The following is a 17,273-nucleotide window of genomic DNA, read 5'->3' as shown; positions in this document are numbered from 1 at the left end:
AAGGAATGGATGATTGCCATCCACCAGTTTAGTTAATGTTGTCATTTCCTATCCTTCAGAGAAATAAGTCTTGCAAACATTACATTTTCAAAGCTGCTCCCTTTCTTGGGATTAAGTGGAGTGCCTAAAGTCCAGACATTGTCTACTTTTGGATGGATGTCTCTGTTTCATCCCTCATTCCATAACGCCATCGCGGTGCTAGGGTGAAAACCTTTTTCACAGGAGGAACCAGAGGATGATACGCATCAAGGGAAATGTTTGCTCGGCCATGTCTTCTTAAAGATATGAAAGCAGCCTCATAGGTACTGTTAGACCTCATGCTTCGTGAAGCAGATACCGTGTGCTAGGAGAAGTGGAAGAGAAGATGTCAGGACAAATGAGTGGGAGCCATATGTGCCATGTCCTCCCCATGCTACTGTCCATCTGCCACGAGTATATCAAAGGCAAAACAATTGTTTCCACTTAGGTTATGGTCTAAAGGACAGAGACTGGCAGCATTAGTAGAAGCAAACAGGAATGAAAGGGTCATGATAAGACAAGCAAAACTACAGGAAGGAATAAACAGGTAAATGTTGGTTGGAAAGGTTGAGTTTGCTAGGTAATCCACATAAGGCGAAGCAGACAGTGTTGTGCGGAGAACTTAGCATCCCTGATAACTCTTATTTCTCTACTGTTACAGGACAGAAAGCCAGAGATCGTCCTATTCTTTGTGCAGAAAAGGTAAGCACTGAGTCTCTGTCTTTGGACTCACTGATTTTTGCTAACACTGGGCATTTCTAAAAGTCAGCATCTTTGACTTCGTGACTGCTCAAACTCTAATTTCTAAGATGATACTCTCCTGACCATTATGTCTTTGGTCCTGCCCATATCCTCAAGTCTATCACTCTGCAGTCCTTTGACATATTAGGTCTCTTTGGGGAATGCCCCTCTCCAGCTGGTGAAAAGGTAAAGAAACATTACCATCGACTGCATACGTATCAATTGACTGACCTCTTTTGTGTGAAGGGTATTCAAAACTGTCTGTTCAAACCACCGTCAGTTTCAATCCTTTGGAAGGATGGTACATGTAAGATGCTCACTTTTCAAGCACCTCATGATCCAAGGGTTTTTCACCTGACCTCCATTCACCCAGCACTTCTTTCCACCCCTTTGGGGCAGTCCTCTTCCTGAGAATTGCAACAGGGTCCACCCTTGAATGTAGCTTCTTAGCGCACCGAGAAGCGAGAGAAGTGTTGTGCTATTCTGACTTTAATTGGTGTGAATCAGAAATGTCTCCCTGTGAGGTTCACAACTCTTTTGTCAGATCTCCAGGTTCCTGGTGCATCTGAGCATGTCTGATTTCATGGAGAGCCTCTGCAAATAGCAGGTTGATCATATATGTTTGGCAGAAAGCATTTGATCTAAAATCTGAAAATTAAGAATGTGTGGAACCAATCTGGACTCCTATATAATAGTAACCTAATATGAAATTTGAAGGGGAACCTTTGCAGATTTTCCTGAAAACAAAAGTTCATGGTGTCCCAAGAGCCACAGAAACACAGAACACTCCATAACAAACATGAAATTGAATTTTAATTCATTGGTGATAGCTGCCTCTTTTTGTTGGTTCTGCTGCGTTTCCTCTCATGATAACAGTACGGTAAAGCCATGAAGTTGAGGTTGTTAGGATAAGAATTTCATGATGAAAGCAACCTGGAAACTTGTGGGAATAACTGCAATGTCCATAAAGGTAAACTGAGGAAAGAATTGTGTGGTAGACAGGGAGGAGGATAAGGCATAAGACAATGATGATGGTGTTCATATGATTGATGATGATGATGGATGAGGATGATGAGGATGATCATGATGATGATCATGATCATGATGATGATGATGATGGTGATGATAAGGAAGACACACTGAAGTTGCAGGAATATAAAACTATCAAAACCTTCCACCTTGACTAGATAATCAAGAAATCCAGTACCAGTTTTGCCCTTTGAAACATATGAAGTACACTCCTATATTTTTGGTGCATTTTATTTTATACTTTTCTTCTTTTTGTCCATGAAGCTAGTTGTCAAGATCAAATTCGACTCCTCAAAATTCTTGATGTGTTTATCTTTCTTTTTTGGTTCGTGTGGCACAGTAGAGTGTTGATATGTGTTGATGACAAATGGGCTCTAAAGTATAGGAGAAAATGTCTTTGTGATCTCATTGATGCTTGACCTCAGTTGAGATCCTGAGAAAGAAGCCTGCTGCACAATGCTGATCTTCCTCTTCAAAGCCAAAGAGTCTATCTCTCACTGCTTTCCAGTGTCACTGGGAATGCTCATGTGTCAAAAGCTGCCTTCTCTGGATCGATGATGACAACAGGTTTCTGAGGACGTTGATTGACTCACACATAACCCCTCTGAGGTCCAGAGAAGTGGCCATCTTGACCACCATGATGCTTCCAGAACATGGCTAGCACTCTTGCATTTTAAGGGAAGACAGTTAGAGTGCAGACGGGCTTTGATCTCCTAAATTTTGAGAGATGAGCAGTTTGCTGTCTGCGACATCTGTCCAGCTCTTTGCGGCCATATTCTGCCTCTGAGAAGCACTGTACTAGACCCTAGAGGGTACATTGAGTTGAAGGTATGGGCTGTTACATGCCTGAAAGAAAGACTCAAAAGAGTTGGAAGCGGTGAATTCATTACAGAGAATCTCAATGATCCTCTCTGATGAATTGGCCATAAATATACAATGGGATGAGGGCAAGAAGAGATGGCAGGACTCGTGCCCACCCTGACTGCAAAATTTGGAGACCTTTTGAATTCCTGTGCCTTTCCCAATGTAGGCAGCAATGCCTGATGCTTTCCCATATTGAGAGAGTCATTCCTTTTCTCTTTGTTGTCTCTGAATAGATCATAATCCTGCATGGTGCATCAATTCTTCATGTCAATGGTCATATCACACAGCAGTCACCATAGCCAGTTGCTTTTCAGATCTGGATATTCTCAGCGATCCTCTCTTTCTGTCATAATTTCTCATTCAAAACTGAGAGAACCTTCTGATAAAGTCCAGTTCAAATCTGCCTTTTTACCAGCCTCCTCTGTAAAGGTTGGGACCTTCACGTTGTTTACATTGTTTGGATCTATTTGCATGCTGAGAGATTCACAAAGAGTATGGTTGTCACATAGACACAATTCCAACGTCCATCAAGTGTTTCAGTTCCAGCCAGGCCTCCAAACCAATCAGCTGGGGAAAGAAATGGGAAGCATGCCCACGAGGAGCGTAAAGAATGCAGCAGACACCTGAAGTTTTTACATGGAACAGGGGGGGAAGGCAAATACTTCACTCAGCACCCAATTCCCATCTAGCAGAAAATGATTCAGAGGTAGGCTTCATATAACACACACACACACACACACACACACACACACACACACACACACACGATGAAAGAAAATCCCTAGGTTTCAGAAAAGATCAAGGGATTGTCTACGATCACCAACACTGTACATGGGAAGGGAATTCGAATGGAGAACACCTCCTTCTCTTGAAATGACATACGTCATTCGGAAACAGAACTTAGGAAAGGAATGGATGATTGCCATCCACCAGTTTAGTTAATGTTGTCATTTCCTATCCTTCAGAGAAATAAGTCTTGCAAACATTACATTTTCAAAGCTGCTCCCTTTCTTGGGATTAAGTGGAGTGCCTAAAGTCCAGACATTGTCTACTTTTGGATGGATGTCTCTGTTTCATCCCTCATTCCATAATGCCATCGCGGTGCTAGGGTGAAAACCTTTTTCACAGGAGGAACCAGAGGATGATACGCATCAAGGGAAATGTTTGCTCGGCCATGTCTTCTTAAAGATATGAAAGCAGCCTCATAGGTACTGTTAGACCTCATGCTTCGTGAAGCAGATACCGTGTGCTAGGAGAAGTGGAAGAGAAGATGTCAGGACAAATGAGTGGGAGCCATATGTGCCATGTCCTCCCCATGCTACTGTCCATCTGCCACGAGTATATCAAAGGCAAAACAATTGTTTCCACTTAGGTTATGGTCTAAAGGACAGAGACTGGCAGCATTAGTAGAAGCAAACAGGAGTGAAAGGGTCATGATAAGACAAGCAAAACTACAGGAAGGAATAAACAGGTAAATGTTGGTTGGAAAGGTTGAGTTTGCTAGGTAATCCACATAAGGCGAAGCAGACAGTGTTGTGCGGAGAACTTCGCATCCCTGATAACTCTTATTTCTCTACTGTTACAGGACAGAAAGCCAGAGATCGTCCTATTCTTTGTGCAGAAAAGGTAAGCACTGAGTCTCTGTCTTTGGACTCACTGATTTTTGCTAACACTGGGCATTTCTAAAAGTCAGCATCTTTGACTTCGTGACTGCTCAAACTCTAATTTCTAAGATGATACTCTCCTGACCATTATGTCTTTGGTCCTGCCCATATCCTCAAGTCTATCACTCTGCAGTCCTTTGACATATTAGGTCTCTTTGGGGAATGCCCCTCTCCAGCTGGTGAAAAGGTAAAGAAACATTACCATCGACTGCATACGTATCAATTGACTGACCTCTTTTGTGTGAAGGGTATTCAAAACTGTCTGTTCAAACCACCGTCAGTTTCAATCCTTTGGAAGGATGGTACATGTAAGATGCTCACTTTTCAAGCACCTCATGATCCAAGGGTTTTTCACCTGACCTCCATTCACCCAGCACTTCTTTCCACCCCTTTGGGGCAGTCCTCTTCCTGAGAATTGCAACAGGGTCCACCCTTGAATGTAGCTTCTTAGCGCACCGAGAAGCGAGAGAAGTGTTGTGCTATTCTGACTTTAATTGGTGTGAATCAGAAATGTCTCCCTGTGAGGTTCACAACTCTTTTGTCAGATCTCCAGGTTCCTGGTGCATCTGAGCATGTCTGATTTCATGGAGAGCCTCTGCAAATAGCAGGTTGATCATATATGTTTGGCAGAAAGCATTTGATCTAAAATCTGAAAATTAAGAATGTGTGGAACCAATCTGGACTCCTATATAATAGTAACCTAATATGAAATTTGAAGGGGAACCTTTGCAGATTTTCCTGAAAATAAAAGTGCATGGTGTCCCAAGAGCCACAGAAACACAGAACACTCCATAACAAACATGAAATTGAATTTTAATTCATTGGTGATAGCTGCCTCTTTTTGTTGGTTCTGCTGCGTTTCCTCTCATGATAACAGTACGGTAAAGCCATGAAGTTGAGGTTGCTAGGATGAGAATTTCATGATGAAAGCAACCTGGAAACTTGTCGGAATAACTGCAATGTCCATAAAGGTAAACTGAGGAAAGAATTGTGTGGTAGACAGGGAGGAGGATAAGGCATAAGACAATGATGATGGTGTTCATATGATTGATGATGATGATGGATGAGGATGATGAGGATGATCATGATGATGATCATGATCATGATGATGATGATGATGGTGATGATAAGGAAGACACACTGAAGTTGCAGGAATATAAAACTATCAAAACCTTCCACCTTGACTAGATAATCAAGAAATCCAGTACCAGTTTTGCCCTTTGAAACATATGAAGTACACTCCTATATTTTTGGTGCATTTTATTTTATACTTTTCTTCTTTTTGTCCATGAAGCTAGTTGTCAAGATCAAATTCGACTCCTCAAAATTCTTGATGTGTTTATCTTTCTTTTTTGGTTCGTGTGGCACAGTAGAGTGTTGATATGTGTTGATGACAAATGGGCTCTAAAGTATAGGAGAAAATGTCTTTGTGATCTCATTGATGCTTGACCTCAGTTGAGATCCTGAGAAAGAAGCCTGCTGCACAATGCTGATCTTCCTCTTCAAAGCCAAAGAGTCTATCTCTCACTGCTTTCCAGTGTCACTGGGAATGCTCATGTGTCAAAAGCTGCCTTCTCTGGATCGATGATGACAACAGGTTTCTGAGGACGTTGATTGACTCACACATAACCCCTCTGAGGTCCAGAGAAGTGGCCATCTTGACCACCATGATGCTTCCAGAACATGGCTAGCACTCTTGCATTTTAAGGGAAGACAGTTAGAGTGCAGACGGGCTTTGATCTCCTAAATTTTGAGAGATGAGCAGTTTGCTGTCTGCGACATCTGTCCAGCTCTTTGCGGCCATATTCTGCCTCTGAGAAGCACTGTACTAGACCCTAGAGGGTACATTGAGTTGAAGGTATGGGCTGTTACATTCCTGAAAGAAAGACTCAAAAGAGTTGGAAGCGGTGAATTCATTACAGAGAATCTCAATGATCCTCTCTGATGAATTGGCCATAAATATACAATGGGATGAGGGCAAGAAGAGATGGCAGGACTCGTGCCCACCCTGACTGCAAAATTTGGAGACCTTTTGAATTCCTGTGCCTTTCCCAATGTAGGCAGCAATGCCTGATGCTTTCCCATATTGAGAGAGTCATTCCTTTTCTCTTTGTTGTCTCTGAATAGATCATAATCCTGCATGGTGCATCAATTCTTCATGTCAATGGTCATATCACACAGCAGTCACCATAGCCAGTTGCTTTTCAGATCTGGATATTCTCAGCGATCCTCTCTTTCTGTCATAATTTCTCATTCAAAACTGAGAGAACCTTCTGATAAAGTCCAGTTCAAATCTGCCTTTTTACCAGCCTCCTCTGTAAAGGTTGGGACCTTCACGTTGTTTACATTGTTTGGATCTATTTGCATGCTGAGAGATTCACAAAGAGTATGGTTGTCACATAGACACAATTCCAACGTCCATCAAGTGTTTCACTTCCAGCCAGGCCTCCAAACCAATCAGCTGGGGAAAGAAATGGGAAGCATGCCCACGAGGAGCGTAAAGAATGCAGCAGACACCTGAAGTTTTTACATGGAACAGGGGGGGAAGGCAAATACTTCACTCAGCACCCAATTCCCATCTAGCAGAAAATGATTCAGAGGTAGGCTTCATATAACACACACACACACACACACACACACACACACACACACGATGAAAGAAAATCCCTAGGTTTCAGAAAAGATCAAGGGATTGTCTACGATCACCAACACTGTACATGGGAAGGGAATTCGAATGGAGAACACCTCCTTCTCTTGAAATGACATACGTCATTCGGAAACAGAACTTAGGAAAGGAATGGATGATTGCCATCCACCAGTTTAGTTAATGTTATCATTTCCTATCCTTCAGAGAAATAAGTCTTGCAAACATTACATTTTCAAAGCTGCTCCCTTTCTTGGGATTAAGTGGAGTGCCTAAAGTCCAGACATTGTCTACTTTTGGATGGATGTCTCTGTTTCATCCCTCATTCCATAATGCCATCGCGGTGCTAGGGTGAAAACCTTTTTCACAGGAGGAACCAGAGGATGATACGCATCAAGGGAAATGTTTGCTCGGCCATGTCTTCTTAAAGATATGAAAGCAGCCTCATAGGTACTGTTAGACCTCATGCTTCGTGAAGCAGATACCGTGTGCTAGGAGAAGTGGAAGAGAAGATGTCAGGACAAATGAGTGGGAGCCATATGTGCCATGTCCTCCCCATGCTACTGTCCATCTGCCACGAGTATATCAAAGGCAAAACAATTGTTTCCACTTAGGTTATGGTCTAAAGGACAGAGACTGGCAGCGTTAGTAGAAGCAAACAGGAGTGAAAGGGTCATGATAAGACAAGCAAAACTACAGGAAGGAATAAACAGGTAAATGTTGGTTGGAAAGGTTGAGTTTGCTAGGTACTCCGCATAAGGCGAAGCAGACAGTGTTGTGCGGAGAACTTAGCATCCCTGATAACTCTTATTTCTCTACTGTTACAGGACAGAAAGCCAGAGATCGTCTTATTCTTTGTGCAGAAAAGGTAAGCACTGAGTCTCTGTCTTTGGACTCACTGATTTTTGCTAACACTGGGCATTTCTAAAAGTCAGCATCTTTGACTTCGTGACTGCTCAAACTCTAATTTCTAAGATGATACTCTCCTGACCATTATGTCTTTGGTCCTGCCCATATCCTCAAGTCTATCACTCTGCATTCCTTTGACATATTAGGTCTCTTTGGGGAATGCCCCTCTCCAGCTGGTGAAAAGGTAAAGAAACATTACCATCGACTGCATACGTATCAATTGACTGACCTCTTTTGTGTGAAGGGTATTCAAAACTGTCTGTTCAAACCACCGTCAGTTTCAATCCTTTGGAAGGATGGTACATGTAAGATGCTCACTTTTCAAGCACCTCATGATCCAAGGGTTTTTCACCTGACCTCCATTCACCCAGCACTTCTTTCCACCCCTTTGGGGCAGTCCTCTTCCTGAGAATTGCAACAGGGTCCACCCTTGAATGGAGCTTCTTAGCACACCGAGAAGCGAGAGAAGTGTTGTGCTATTCTGACTTTAATTGGTGTGAATCAGAAATGTCTCCCTGTGAGGTTCACAACTCTTTTGTCAGATCTCCAGGTTCCTGGTGCATCTGAGCATGTCTGATTTCATGGAGAGCCTCTGCAAATAGCAGGTTGATCATATATGTTTGGCAGAAAGCATTTCATCTAAAATCTGAAAATTAAGAATGTGTGGAACCAATCTGGACTCCTATATAATAGTAACCTAATATGAAATTTGAAGGGGAACCTTTGCAGATTTTCCTGAAAATAAAAGTGCATGGTGTCCCAAGAGACACAGAAACACAGAACACTCCATAACAAACATGAAATTGAATTTTAATTCATTTGTGATAGCTGCCTCTTTTGTTGGTTCTGCTGTGTTTCCTCTCATGATAACAGTACGGTAAAGCCATGAAGTTGAGGTTGTTAGGATAAGAATTTCATGATGAAAGCAACCTGGAAACTTGTGGGAATAACTGCAATGTCCATAAAGGTAAACTGAGGAAAGAATTGTGTGGTAGACAGGGAGGAGGATAAGGCATAAGACAATGATGATGGTGTTCATATGATCGATAATGATGATTGATGAGGATGAGGATGATGAGGATGATCATGATGATGATCATGATCATGATGATGATGATGATGGTGATGATAAGGAAGACACACTGAAGTTGCAGGAATATAAAACTATCAAAACCTTCCACCTTGACTAGATAATCAAGAAATCCAGTACCAGTTTTGCCCTTTGAAACATATGAAGTACACTCCTATATTTTTGGTGCATTTTATTTTATACTTTTCTTCTTTTTGTCCATGAAGCTAGTTGTCAAGATCAAATTCGACTCCTCAAAATTCTTGATGTGTTTATCTTTCTTTTTTGGTTCGTGTGGCACAGTAGAGTGTTGATATGTGTTGATGACAGATGGGCTCTAAAGTATAGGAGAAAATGTCTTTGTGATCTCATTGATGCTTGACCTCAGTTGAGATCCTGAGAAAGAAGCCTGCTGCACAATGCTGATCTTCCTCTTCAAAGCCATAGAGTCTATCTCTCACTGCTTTCCAGTGTCACTGGGAATGCTCATGTGTCAAAAGCTGCCTTCTCTGGATCGATGATGACAACAGGTTTCTGAGGACGTTGATTGACTCACACATAACCCCTCTGAGGTCCAGAGAAGTGGCCATCTTGACCACCATGATGCTTCCAGAACATGGCTAGCACTCTTGCATTTTAAGGGAAGACAGTTAGAGTGCAGACGGGCTTTGATCTCCTAAATTTTGAGAGATGAGCAGTTTGCTGTCTGCGACATCTGTCCAGCTCTTTGCGGCCATATTCTGCCTCTGAGAAGCACTGTACTAGACCCTAGAGGGTACATTGAGTTGAAGGTATGGGCTGTTACATGCCTGAAAGAAAGACTCAAAAGAGTTGGAAGCGGTGAATTCATTACAGAGAATCTCAATGATCCTCTCTGATGAATTGGCCATAAATATACAATGGGATGAGGGCAAGAAGAGATGGCAGGACTCGTGCCCACCCTGACTGCAAAATTTGGAGACCTTTTGAATTCCTGTGCCTTTCCCAATGTAGGCAGCAATGCCTGATGCTTTCCCATATTGAGAGAGTCATTCCTTTTCTCTTTGTTGTCTCTGAATAGATCATAATCCTGCATGGTGCATCAATTCTTCATGTCAATGGTCATATCACACAGCAGTCACCATAGCCAGTTGCTTTTCAGATCTGGATATTCTCAGCGATCCTCTCTTTCTGTCATAATTTCTCATTCAAAACTGAGAGAACCTTCTGATAAAGTCCAGTTCAAATCTGCCTTTTTACTAGCCTCCTCTGTAAAGGTTGGGACCTTCACGTTGTTTACATTGTTTGGATCTATTTGCATGCTGAGAGATTCACAAAGAGTATGGTTGTCACATAGACACAATTCCAACGTCCATCAAGTGTTTCAGTTCCAGCCAGGCCTCCAAACCAATCAGCTGGGGAAACAAATGGGAAGCATGCCCACGAGGAGTGTAAAGAATGCAGCAGACACCTGAAGTTTTTACATGGAACAGGGGGGGAAGGCAAATACTTCACTCAGCACCCAATTCCCATCTAGCAGAAAATGATTCAGAGGTAGGCTTCATATAACACACACACACACACACACACACAAACACACACACACACACGATGAAAGAAAATCCCTAGGTTTCAGAAAAGATCAAGGGATTGTCTACGATCACCAACACTGTACATGGGAAGGGAATTCGAATGGAGAACACCTCCTTCTCTTGAAATGACATACGTCATTCGGAAACAGAACTTAGGAAAGGAATGGATGATTGCCATCCACCAGTTTAGTTAATGTTGTCATTTCCTATCCTTCAGAGAAATAAGTCTTGCAAACATTACATTTTCAAAGCTGCTCCCTTTCTTGGGATTAAGTGAAGTGCCTAAAGTCCAGACATTGTCTACTTTTGGATGGATGTCTCTGTTTCATCCCTCATTCCATAACGCCATCGCGGTGCTAGGGTGAAAACCTTTTTCACAGGAGGAACCAGAGGATGATACGCATCAAGGGAAATGTTTGCTCAGCCATGTCTTCTTAAAGATATGAAAGCAGCCTCATAGGTACTGTTAGACCTCATCCTTCGTAAAGCAGATACCGTGTGCTAGGAGATGTGGAAGAGAAGATGTCAGGACAAATGAGTGGGTGCCATATGTGCCATGTCCTCCCCATGCTACTGTCCATCTGCCACGAGTATATCAAAGGCAAAACAATTGTTTCCACTTAGGTTATGGTCTAAAGGACAGAGACTGGCAGCATTAGTAGAAGCAAACAGGAATGAAAGGGTCATGATAAGACAAGCAAAACTACAGGAAGGAAAAAACAGGTAAATGTTGGTTGGAAAGGTTGAGTTTGCTAGGTACTCCGCATAAGGCGAAGCAGACAGTGTTGTGCGGAGAACTTAGCATCCCTGATAACTCTTATTTCTCTACTGTTACAGGACAGAAAGCCAGAGATCGTCCTATTCTTTGTGCAGAAAAGGTAAGCACTGAGTCTCTGTCTTTGGACTCACTGATTTTTGCTAACACTGGGCATTTCTAAAAGTCAGCATCTTTGACTTCGTGACTCCTCAAACTCTAATTTCTAAGATGATACTCTCCTGACCATTATGTCTTTGGGCATGCCCATATCCTCAAGTCTATCACTCTGCAGTCCTTTGACATACTAGGTCTCTTTGGGGAATGCCCCTCTCCAGCTGGTGAAAAGGTAAAGAAACATTACCATCGACTGCATACGTATCAATTGACTGACCTCTTTTGTGTGAAGGGTATTCAAAACTGTCTGTTCAAACCACCGTCATTTTCAATCCTTTGGACGGATGGTACATGTAAGATGCTCACTTTTCAAGCATCTCATGATCCAAGGGTTTTTCACCTGACCTCCATTCACCCAACACTTCTTTCCACCCCTCTGGGGCAGTCCTCTTCCTGAGAATTTCAACAGGGCCCACCCTTGAATGTAGCTTCTAAGCCCACCGAGATGCCAGTTTATTGTTGTGCTATTCTGACTTTAATTGGTGTGAATTCAGAAATGTCTCCCTGTGAGGTTCACAACTCTTTTGTCAGATATCCAGGGTACCTATATGGAGTCTCAAATTAGGTCACAAAGAGGAGTCATAATGTTTGGTCCTTCGAAGATTCCCCTCATAACTAGAGAAAATTTTGAAGTTTACATTCAGGCATAATAAGTTTTCATTATTGCTTATTATCCTGAAGGGAACCATCTAAAGAAGACATTCTCATAGGCTCTGGGTGCAGCTTTTATAGCTAATACCTTGAAAAAAATGTAATTTATGAATGAATGGCCATTTTCTGGTCCGCAGTTCTCTTCCAGCACTAATTGCATTCAAGAATAACTCAAATATCAAACTGGCACGTAGACATCCTCAAACTTTTATCTGACCCCAGTGACTCAGTGAAATAGACCTACCTTTCCAGCAAGACAGAATGGTAGACAATTCTGGAGGCACTGTAAGGACAGGTAGTCTCTTCATGGCGCTGCAGGCAGGAAGGCAGGCTCTTAATGAAGAACTTCCTATCTCACAGCAGAGGCACTGCCTTTCATCCCCATGTTGAGACAAAATACCTGGAAGACTTTGCCTTGCAAATTCTAGGACTAGGAGTATCCCCAGAGATACAGAAAATGCTAGGCCTGGCATTGTCACTGGCAGGGCCATAACAACCTTAACAGAAAGGATTCTCTCTTCATTAGTGTGTTAACAGTAGTAGCCAGAGGAGGATGTGACACACATCATGTAGCATGTCAAAGTGAGGCCACGTCTAAACACTTAGAAGTCTCGGTACTGGAAAGGCAAGATGCAGAGGTGTCATAGCCCTGCCTATTGACTTGACAATCGGCGGCTGTCTAATGCTAACCATCAGAGCAGTTGGCGGGAAGAGGATGCTCCTGAATGACTGAACGTTGCTTGGGCGGGGTGAACATGGGCCCATCACTCAGGGTTCGCGCTCCACGTCTTGCCATTGATCATTGATATGCAACGTGCCGAAATCATCATCCTCAATGACATCATGCTTACAGGCCAGGGTCAGCACCAGCAGACATCTCCTGGTCCTCAAGGCCAAGTCCAAGGATGGCCCTGTAGGACAACAAGTTGTTTTTTATTTCCCAAAGGGGCCGTTAAGAAGAACAGAAGGACTTCTGATCAAATTAAAGAAAGGGATCTCTCGGGCTGAACCAAAGTGCAAATAATGTCAAGACATACTTCCTGGACGCTTTTGACAGCACTGGTAAGCAGTGTTCCTTTGTCTCAACTCCACATGGGGCTTTGCTCTCTCGAGAACTGGGTCAATGATGACAAACCAAGGTCACGAAGAGAGATGATGACATAAAAAAAAATCATGCTCAATAGGATTACGCTGAGGCCCAGACAAAAGAACGGGCGCAATGAGGGGCCTGGTCTATCTGGAGCCTGTTTAGGCCAGTGTGAAGGCCAAAATCCCCATGGCGTCTTGCCCCATTGGGGACATCTAAGAGGTCCAGGTGCACGACTTTAGGAGAGCACTGAGTGCTCCCTCAAATGGCACCTCCTGTCAAACACTGCTCTTGAGCGAGTCCCTGTGGCCAAAACCCTGCTCATGTTCCCATCTTCTTTTCTGCCTTTCAGTGACCTGGGATGCCATCTTGCATCGCTCGACACCACACCTCTCTTCGGGTAAGTGGAAAGATGGGTCCATCTGCCTGGATATCTCCAGGCCCTGTTCCTTCACCTCCTCATAACCCTGATACGCTAATAATGATGCTCAAGTTAGAAGCCCAGGATCCAGCCTCAGGCTTTATTCCTGCCATGTGAACCCCCTTAGGCCTATGTTTACAGAACAGATTTCCCAATGGACAACCTTGGGAAATTCCAACAATTGTGTCATGAGATACAGTTCAAGGGCCTCATTAGGTCACAGGGAGGAGTCATAATGCTGGGTACTTCTACAGTTCTGAGGAAAACTAGAGAAAAACTGGAAGTTTACTTTTGGGCCGAATAAGTCTTCATTAGGGCTGATAATCCTGAATGGGACCATCAGCGAAAGACATTCTCATCGGCTCTGGCCATATCTTTCAGAGCTAATACCTTCAAAAATGGACTTCCGGGATGAATGGCCATTTTGTGGGTCCAGGACACCCTAGGGGTCTACAATTCCCTTCCAGTTCTAATTGGAATCATGGATAACTCGAATATCAAACTGGCATCTAGACATCCTCACACTTATCTCCGACCCCTCTGATTCTGTGAACTAGACCTACCTTTCCAGTAAGACAGTATGGGAGACAATTCTGGAGCCTCTCGAGGACAGGTGGTGTCCTCATGGTGCTCCAGGCAGGAAGTTACTTCTTCATGTAGAAGAAGTTCCTAGCACACAGCAGAGGCAGAGCCTATCAGCCTCATGCACAGACGAAATTTCGGAAAGACTTTGTTTTGCCTAGCAAATTCTAGGACTAGCTGTATCCCCAGAGACACAGAGCAGGCTAGGCCAGGCACAGTCACAGGTGGGGCCCTAACAACCTTAAGAGAATGGATTCTTTTTTCATTAGTGTGTTGACAGTGGTAGGCAGAATTGAATGTGACACATGTCACATTCACATGTCAGCTTGACATTCACATGTCAAGGAGAGGCCAGGTCTAAGCCCTTACTAGACTCGATGATGGAAAGGCAAGATGCAGAGGTGTCATAGCCCTGCCTATTGACTTGACAATCGGCGGCTGTCTAATGCTAACCATCAGAGCAGTTGGCGGGAAGAGGATGCTCCTGAATGACTGAACGTTGCTTGGGCGGGGTGAACATGGGCCCATCACTCAGGGTTCGCGCTCCACGTCTTGCCATTGATCATTGATATGCAACGTGCCGAAATCATCATCCTCAATGACATCATGCTTACAGGCCAGGGTCAGCACCAGCAGACATCTCCTGGTCCTCAAGGCCAAGTCCAAGGATGGCCCTGTAGGACAACAAGTTGTTTTTTTATTTCCCAAAGGGGCCGTTAAGAAGAACAGAAGGACTTCTGATCAAATTAAAGAAAGGGATCTCTCGGGCTGAACCAAAGTGCAAATAATGTCAAGACATACTTCCTGGACGCTTTTGGCAGCACTGGTAAGCAGTGTTGCTTTGTCTCAACTCCACATGGGGCTTTACTCTCTCGAGAACTGGGTCAATGATGACAAACCAAGGTCACGAAGAGAGATGATGACATAAAAAAAAATCATGCTCAATAGGATTACGCTGAGGCCCAGACAAAAGAACGGGCGCAATGAGGGGCCTGGTCTATCTGGAGCCTGTTTAGGCCAGTGTGAAGGCCAAACTCCCCATGGCGTCTTGCCCCATTGGGGACATCTAAGAGGTCCAGGTGCACGACTTTAGGAGAGCACTGAGTGCTCCCTCAAATGGCACCTCCTGTCAAACACTGCTCTTGAGCGAGTCCCTGTGGCCAAAACCCTGCTCATGTTCCCATCTTCTCTTCTGCCTTTCAGTGACCTGGGATGCCATCTTGCATTGCTCGAAACCATACCTTTCTTCGGGTAAGTGGAAAGATGGGTCTATCTGCCTGGATCTCTCCAGGCCCTTTTCCTTCACCTCTTCATATCCCTGATACGCTAATGATGATGCTCAAATTAGAAGCCCAGGATCCAGCCTCAGGCTTTATTCCTGCCATGTGAACCCCCTTAGGCCTATGTTTACAGAACAGATTTCCCAATGGACAACCTTGGGAAATTACAAACATCGTGTCCTGAGATACCGATCAAAGGCCTCATTAGGTCACAGGGAGGAGTCATAATGCTGGGTACTTCTACAGTTCTGAGGAAAACTAGAGAAAAACTGGAAGTTTACTTTTGGGCCGAATAAGTCTTCATTAGGGCTGATAGGCCTGAATGGGACCATCAGCAAAAGACATTCTCATCGGCTCTGGCCGTATCTTTCAGAGCTAATACCTTCAAAAATGGACTTCCGGGATGAATGGCCATTTTGTGGGTCCAGGACACCCTAGGGGTCTACAATTCCCTTCCAGTGCTAATTGGAATCATGGATAACTCGAATATCAAACTGGCATCTAGGCATCCTCAAACTTATCTCCGACCCCTCTGATTCTGTGAACTAGACCTACCTTTCCAGCAAGACAGTATGGGAGACAATTCTGGAGCCTCTCGAGGACAGGTGGTGTCCTCATGGTGCTCCAGGCAGGAAGTTACTTCTTCATGTAGAAGAAGATCCTAGCACACAGCAGAGGCAGAGCCTATCAGCCTCATGCATAGACGAAATTTCGGAAAGACTTTGTTTTGCCTAGCAAATTCTAGGACTAGCTGTATCCCCAGAGACACAGAGCAGGCTAGGCCAGGCACAGTCACTGGTGGGGCCCTAACAACCTTAAGAGAATGGATTCTTTCTTCATTAGTGTGTTGACAGTGGTAGGCAGAATTGAATGTGACACGTGTCATGTAGCATGTCAAGATGAGGCCAGGTATAAGCCCTTACTAGACTCGATGATGGAAAGGCAAGATGCAGAAGTGTCATAGCCCTGCCTATTGACTTGACAATCGGCGGCTGTCTAATGCTAACCATCAGAGCAGTTGGCGGGAAGAGGATGCTCCTGAATGACTGAACGTTGCTTGGGCGGGGTGAACATGGGCCCATCACTCAGGGTTCGCGCTCCACGTCTTGCCATTGATCATTGATATGCAACGTGCCGAAATCATCATCCTCAATGACATCATGCTTACAGGCCAGGGTCCTCAAGGCCAAGTCCAAGGATGGCCCTGTAGGACAACAAGTTGTTTTTTATTTCCCAAAGGGGCCGTTAAGAAGAACAGAAGGACTTCTGATCAAATTAAAGAAAGGGGTCTCTCGGGCTGAACCAAAGTGCAAATAATGTCAAGACATACTTCCTGGACGCTTTTGGCAGCACTGGTAAGCAGTGTTGCTTTGTCTCAACTCCACATGGGGCTTTGCTCTCTCGAGAACTGGGTCAATGATGACAAACCAAGGTCACGAAGAGAGATGATGACATAAAAAAAAAATCATGCTCAATAGGATTACGCTGAGGCCCAGACAAAAGAACGGGCGCAATGAGGGGCCTGGTCTATCTGGAGCCTGTTTAGGCAGTGTGAAGGCCAAACTCCCCATGGCGTCTTGCCCCATTGGGGACCTAATGGGTCCAGGTGCACGACTTTAGGAGAGCACTGAGTGCTCCCTCAAATGGCACCTCCTGTCAAACACTGCTCTTGAGCGAGTCCCTGTGGCCAAAACCCTGCTCATGTTCCCATATTCTCTTCTGCCTTTCAGTGACCTGGGATGCCATCTTGCATTGCTCGAAACCATACCTTTCTTCGGGTAAGTGGAAAGATGGGTCTATCTGCCTGGATCT

General features: G+C 44.1%; 6 non-coding genes across 6 annotated transcripts; all 6 read left to right on the top strand.

Annotated features, from left to right (window-relative positions):
• The first annotated feature begins 2,336 nt into the window (after positions 1 to 2,336).
• On the top strand, positions 2,337 to 2,401 carry LOC148118019 (small nucleolar RNA SNORD109A). Its single transcript, XR_015736518.1, has one exon. It is a non-coding gene; the product is annotated as a small nucleolar RNA SNORD109A (small nucleolar RNA).
• Positions 2,402 to 5,894: 3,493 nt separating this feature from the next.
• On the top strand, positions 5,895 to 5,959 carry LOC148118018 (small nucleolar RNA SNORD109A). Its single transcript, XR_015736517.1, has one exon. It is a non-coding gene; the product is annotated as a small nucleolar RNA SNORD109A (small nucleolar RNA).
• Positions 5,960 to 9,449: 3,490 nt separating this feature from the next.
• Positions 9,450 to 9,514, top strand: LOC148118017 (small nucleolar RNA SNORD109A). The gene has a single exon (XR_015736516.1). It is a non-coding gene; the product is annotated as a small nucleolar RNA SNORD109A (small nucleolar RNA).
• A 3,694-nt stretch (positions 9,515 to 13,208) lies between these two features.
• On the top strand, positions 13,209 to 13,291 carry LOC148118016 (small nucleolar RNA SNORD115). The gene has a single exon (XR_015736606.1). It is a non-coding gene; the product is annotated as a small nucleolar RNA SNORD115 (small nucleolar RNA).
• Positions 13,292 to 15,062: 1,771 nt separating this feature from the next.
• On the top strand, positions 15,063 to 15,145 carry LOC148118015 (small nucleolar RNA SNORD115). Its single transcript, XR_015736605.1, has one exon. It is a non-coding gene; the product is annotated as a small nucleolar RNA SNORD115 (small nucleolar RNA).
• A 1,726-nt stretch (positions 15,146 to 16,871) lies between these two features.
• LOC148118014 (small nucleolar RNA SNORD115) lies at positions 16,872 to 16,955 on the top strand. Its single transcript, XR_015736608.1, has one exon. It is a non-coding gene; the product is annotated as a small nucleolar RNA SNORD115 (small nucleolar RNA).
• The last annotated feature ends 318 nt before the right edge of the window (positions 16,956 to 17,273 follow it).

This window comes from Myodes glareolus, chromosome 24 (assembly GCF_982192425.1).
Source record: "Myodes glareolus chromosome 24, mMyoGla1.1, whole genome shotgun sequence".
Classification (NCBI taxonomy): domain Eukaryota; kingdom Metazoa; phylum Chordata; class Mammalia; order Rodentia; family Cricetidae; genus Myodes; species Myodes glareolus.
Note: the sequence above shows the minus strand (reverse complement) of the source record. Positions and strands in the feature narration are given on the sequence as shown.